Source organism: Alligator sinensis, unplaced genomic scaffold, assembly GCF_000455745.1.
Source record: "Alligator sinensis unplaced genomic scaffold, ASM45574v1 scaffold59_1, whole genome shotgun sequence".
Classification (NCBI taxonomy): Eukaryota; Metazoa; Chordata; order Crocodylia; family Alligatoridae; genus Alligator; species Alligator sinensis.
The window spans coordinates 3,777,994-3,784,419 of NW_005841878.1; positions in this window are offsets into that span (position 1 = coordinate 3,777,994).

The following is a 6,426-nucleotide window of genomic DNA, read 5'->3' on the forward strand; positions in this document are numbered from 1 at the left end:
GAAGCATCCATGGAGAGGTTGCATCTCTCACAACATAGCTGAGAACCCCTGTGACTTTCCTCTAGCTCTCTGGCAGCATGGCTATATGCTACAGCTACTGGTATTCATTGATCAGTAAGTTAAGAGGATGTGTTTATCCTATGTCCTCCTCTCTCTTACCACAGCCCTATCAGCACAGGTCCTTCAGATCCCTACTGAGATCCTTCCTGAGATAGTGGAATGGTTACATTGAGGCTGTGTGTCCCTGCCCCCGCAACATGTTTGCACATGCAGCTGGGCAAATCCATAAAGCCAGACAGCTCCACGCAAGCAGATCCATGGGATAAGGATTCAAGTACTAGGACAAAGTACAATTGACTTTTATTAGAAGATGTTTAGGATCATGAATCCAAAAAAGATGACAAAGCCAGAAGGGAAATACAGCTCGCCCGAGCAAGGGACTAACAATAGAAGGATGGGGGTGAGGAGGGGAATGCAACTAAGTTACAGGACATACAATGTTAGCCAACTAAGCCCGGGGGAGGGGGGAAGGGGGAAGGGGAGGGAGGGGGTTCGCGACGCTGAGAGAGAAAGAAGATAGATACATACAAACCCATTACAATCCGGACATGGGTCCGCAATGGTGGAAGAAGTGGTTCGGAGAAAAAGTGTCTCAGTCCATATAGAGTCTCATCGTGGGGGTCCTCTTCGGGTGGAGCAGGGTTGTCCATTGCTGAAGTATCCTCTCGAAGTGAAGGTCCATCTGGTGCAGAGGGGAGGGGTTCAGGCAGTCCCCTCTGGGTCCGCTCCGGCAGCGGTTCGTCTGCTGGGGTCGGAGTACTGGCGGTGGCCCGTGATGTGTTCCATGTAGATGTCATGGGACCAACGGATGGTGTCGGACACCATGAGGCAGCGCATCAGCTTGGCGTAGCGGTGGGTGATGCGGCAGGCAGGCAGGACGCTCTCGTTGCTGGGGTCCCAGGCTCCGAGCGTTCCCACGATGAGCGTGTCGACCATCACATCATAGCCACAGCCCCTCAGGATGTTGGCTAGTAGGGCGTACTTCTCCTGCTTGCGAGCCCGGGCATTGGTGAAGGCTTGGTGCCAGTTCTCGAAGGGGATGGTTATGTCCATGATCACGACCTTCTTGGCCTCTTCGTTGATGATGACAATGTTGAGTCGCATCTGGTTCTCGCAGCCCAAGACGGTGCGGTTCATGGAGACCTCCCCCGCTGTGGCCAGGATGGCCCTCACCAGGCGGTCCTGGACAGCGTTGTGACGGAGCTGCCAGGCCCTGGCGTGTGGCTTGCAGCCATGTGGGGGAGGGTCTCTGCCGTGTAGCTGCACCGTCGGCACCTCTTGTCCCGGTGGCCGAAGCGGATGGCCCCATTCAGAGGCAGGCAGTTGAGGCGGGCGCGGTGGAAGAAGTGCCAGTCCGCGAAGCACATGAAGCTCCCACTGGGCATGAAGTGGTTGCTGGAGTCCCACTTTGAGGTGATGTCGAAGACCTGGCCCTGGTCAGGTTTGGCCCTCAGGTCACCGGCCTACTTGTTCAGACAGTGTCCTTCAGGAACCGCTCCAGGAAGGTCCTTGTGCGGGGCATCACGGTGACGGGGTCAGTATGCGGGGCTGGTTGCAGGGAGACTCCCAGCTCCCGGTGCTCCCTGGTCCAGGTCCAGGCGCAGCCGATGCATTTCCTAAGGTGGCACGTGGTGTTGCGGGCTCGGCTCCACAGTGAGGCAAAGTCCCTGCCATCTCTGCCGAACTTGCCCTCCAGAGAGCCGCTGAGGAAAGTGGCCAAGTCATGTCCAGTCGGCTGCCACACAATCCTCTTGTGGGCGGTCTCCTTGAGGGCGCTGGCGGCAATGCAATAACCTGTCCATGAGCCCTGACACGGAGAGGTTTGCAGGAGCCTGTCTCCACTAAACTGGCTAGCTCCCATTTAGTCACATTTTAAACATAATAATGAAAACTTTTTTTTGCCTTAGGAATAAATAAAAGATATTGGGAGAAATAAAGCAAAACAGCAGCAAAATTAAAAAGCGGCAGAAAAAAAGGGGTGAAAATGCAGAAAAAAAGAGTGAGCAATGCTCAGAGAAAGCCATAGGCAGTCACCCCTGTTGTACAACTCAACATGACAGAGTGGGGTGTAGTAATACCTCAGGTAAACCAAAACAAGAATCCCATGAAGGGAATTTGAAGAGAATAATCCCTAGTTTTGGTTTCCATGTTCAGATTTAATTAAAATAGTTCCTGAAACAATTCTGCCCTTATCTATCTCCTACGATCTACTATGGTTACTAGAGCTGTCCATTTTAAAGTAGGGGCTCCAAAACTTTTTGGATCACTATGAACCATCAACAGTCTTCACAGAGTATCTTGTATCCTTATCAGTAAGATTTTGTTTGGAAAGGGTAAAGAGTTTGGTGGAATCTATGGAAAGCTTGCCCTGGTCTTGTGAACTGCTGTTTGAAAGCCACTGGTCTAAAGTTAGGATACTATTTGGCTTCAGGTCAGTTTGTAGGCATATGAGGGTGTAGGCACATGTATCTTCCTTATGCAGGTAGCTCATTTGAAATGCAACATCTGGAGTGAGACATAGCATTCTTATGGATTAAACATCTGTACCACAATGCAGGTTGTCATTACTTGAATTGCCTTGCATTTGAGCATGACCATTTCTCAAATCAAACAATTCAGATAATGGTGCCAAGATAACTATGGTGACGAATGACTTGAAATGGTTATAATCATAATAGTTGATAAGATGCAGCTGTGTAGGTCTGACCTAATCCAGATCAAATCCTCCCAAGTCTGTTCTAAAAATAGAGCAAGCAAACAAACAAGCCAAAAACCATCTACCTATTTAAAAATCAGTGATGCTTTATACAGAATAGAACTCAATCCCTGTCTCTCAATCTAAATGCAGCTTATTGAATAGAGATGGCCATTGTGCCACAAGTTCACCATTATATTTATAGACCCAGACACTGAAAGGCGGAGCCCATCTCTAAGACTCATTGTATTTTGGCAGCAAACAGGAAGCAAATGATAACTTACTGAGGTCAAGCTCAATTTGAATCCACTGGAAGTTTATTTTCTTTTCAAACATTATAGTTTTCTCATTACCTTCCTTCATGGGAACTTTCTACTAGCTTCTTATATAACTATTATAATATACACAATGTGGCGGATTTTTAAAAGCTGTGACCAAATCTTACATTGGGTTAAGAACCAGGCTTGGGCAAAATAACCTTTGTTTTTACCTACATCTGCTACTTCTTGCAAACCAAATGTCATCTTTGGTGCACTGAAATCCCAGTATCAAATGCCATTTTTTTTGCTTGAGAAGGATGCTGATATGGCTGGGGGTGGCAGCTTTCTGAACAAGACAAACCTGTATGGCACTTAAGCAAACAGAAAAAATTAAGAAAACTGATCCTGGAGTCTATGCGCAGGGGCCTGCATTTCCTGTCATGTATGCTGAGTGGAGCTTACTAAACTAAGCTACACGAGCGAGCTGTCCAGTGTTTGTCTCAAATAATATTGCTGCTTCAATCCCAGGATCTGAAGGTGCTTTTCCCTGCCTGTGAGGTAGTATCTTTATTCACATTACTCATTGGTAAACTGAAGAACACAGAAGCAGGGCTGTTTGTAACGGATTCCAGACACCGAGGTTTCCAACCTTGTATTAACCCAAAGATCATATTTCCTCTATTTGCAGCTGCAGTGATTACTTTCTGTGCTTTCCTTCTCATGGTCATAATTTCTGCCTCATCAACTTTCATTACCACTGTCTCTCTCTTTGCTACCATGGGCCCTTCCTCCCTACAGTTTTTCACTAGATCCAGTGCAGGGGGCAATGGGATGAGAAGAGACAGCCCAAGTAAACTTTGATTGCTTGCTCAGAAGCCCAGAAGTTGGCAGGGGGAACAGGGGAAGGGGAATTCAGACATGTATTCCCGGTGTATGAGATCTGGCACTTCTCCCTCTGGCCCCAATGTGTGTTTGCAGGTGGATAGTGCTGCTATGTCTGTAGCACTGCTGGAAGTTTTAGTTTTGTGACATGCAGGTTATGAGCTGTTGTTGGTTTTTTTTAATATCTTTATTTTTATCTCATTTAAATCTGAAATAGCCATGCCAGGACACAGTGGGGACAGAGAGCAGTGGGGAGCTCAGGAAAGCAAGCAGTTACCTAAAGATACTGAACATTTTATACAGATATACAAAAAGTTATTTTAAGAAACTGGAATTCATCAAATAAATAAATACTCATCTCCCTGCCATTCCCATCCCAGCATTAGGTTGGCTCAGGTTGTTTTGGATGGGACCAGGCCTGTCGCTATGCTGGTAAAATGGTTGGGGGCAGGCTATCGCTTTTGGGGCCTGCATACAAGAGTACAATTTCAGGTCCCTACTCCTAATAAAAATATCAGCATAATACAGTGGAGGCAAACCTTCTTCCACTCTGCCACTGTGAGGCAAGATACAGGGCTAGATGGACCTAGAGTCTAACCCATTGCTTATGTCCTTAAGTCCCTTTCCAACTTGAGGCTGCATGAAATTGCAGTTTTGCACTGTCATAGTGCCACCCCTGATAGCAGCTAGCAGAATGGGGCTGAACTAGGACTTTGAGGTACTATCACAAAATAAAATGAGAGGATCATTCACCAGGCCCTGCCTGATCCTAGTTGCTCTCCTGAGCCTGTTGGCAAAGAATCCATCTGTAGCGGAATACGGGGAGAGCTGGGACATGATCCCTGGGTACTGACTTGTGAACATCAGCTAATGAGTCCCTTTTGCTAAACATAAACCTGAGAGGGAAAAGGGTGTTTGATACTTTTGAGAATTGCCACTGACATAGTGTGGGGATGACAATTGAGTAGCACATCATTAAAGCACATTAGTATGCTGTTGTTCCACCACATGCAACAACATATTTGCCCCCAGAGACACTTTTAAAGGTGCAAAAGTTCACCCACCACCTGGTATTTTGCTCTGAGACAGTGCTGTGATCAGTTAATGGAATCTTCTCCTGGCAGCTGCCATGGTAACTACTGTAGCACGCTCTCCATAGGGTTGTTTTCCGATGACTGTGTAAACTGCAAGAGTAAATCTCGAATGGTTTTGTTACTGTAACTGAAATCCCAAGGAGAGCTTACAATCTTACACATGCGTATGGTTGAGGTATTTTGCTTATAGACACATCTGTTCATTCTGCCTTATATTTAAACTCAAACAATGTGTGTTCAAAGGTTTAAATAAGAATTGGACATGTTGGGGTCTGCACTATGCTTGGAGGGAAATGTAATAGTGAGAGATAGGGGATAGCAAGAGGAATTGTAAACACTGAATAAAGAGAAGAGGGACAGAACTCCTGGCCTCCAGGTTGGGTTTAGCTCATAGGATGCACTTCAGGATCTGCATGAGCTAAGGTTTCATTAGAAAGAAATACCTTGGCCTCACAGTTGTAAGGGGATAAAAAAAACCTTCCATGCATGAACCAAATGTAACTAACATTGGCTGGATAGGCATCTGGCTGGGGTCATCTGACCCCAGCACTCTTGCGGTCTCTTCTGACCCTAGCACCTATGAATCTATGAATAACATGGTGAGGTCTGCTTCAGCCTATACACAGATAGCCTGAAACAATAATCTAGAAGGGTGAGAGTGGAAAAGTTTTATCCATCTCATTGGGGTGCTAATGTTAATGCATAGAGAAGACACTTGAAAATACTGACATTATTTCTTTGATTAGGTGTAGGGTGAGGCTGGAAGTGAAGCCCAGGGTGGCCGTGGAATGGAGAATGCAGGGATGAGAGAAGAAGAGAAAGGGAAGAAGAGAAATAGAGAAAGGAAGAGGCCTTGAACAGCAACAATCTCTCTGGAATTGGGGTATTGCCCCAGAAAGAATGGTGTTGATCTGGGCCAGGTTAGACAGGAAGGGGCAAATAGGATGGAGGCACTGGTGGGAAGGGTGCAGAAGGCTAGAGTCAGATTACTAAGGGCTTTGGCTGGGACAGGTAGCAAAGAGGAGGGAAAAGAATGAAGGGGAAAAGGGTGCTGGGGAGAGAGAGAGAGAGAGAGAGGATAGTCAAGATCTGGTGGCAAGGGTTAGGTGGAGTAAAAGTAAAAGTACACAGAGATGGAAGTTATGGATTAGGTGAGAGAGGTATCAGTGAAGGGATACTGCAGTAGGGGGTCAGCAACTGAAGAAACACATGATAGATTACGAAGGCAATTGACAATCAATGAATCAATTAAATAAGAGCCAGACCATCAATAGCTCCGTCAATTAATTAGAACAAAGCAGTCAGGCAAGATGCTTAAATGCGGTGACAAATCAGTTGAGAGGAAAGGATTGTTAAGGAGCAGATAAGATAGGCAATGATTAATGAAATAACAAAGCCGCAGTCAGTTCGGTGGCCTGGCTGATCCCTCCATCAT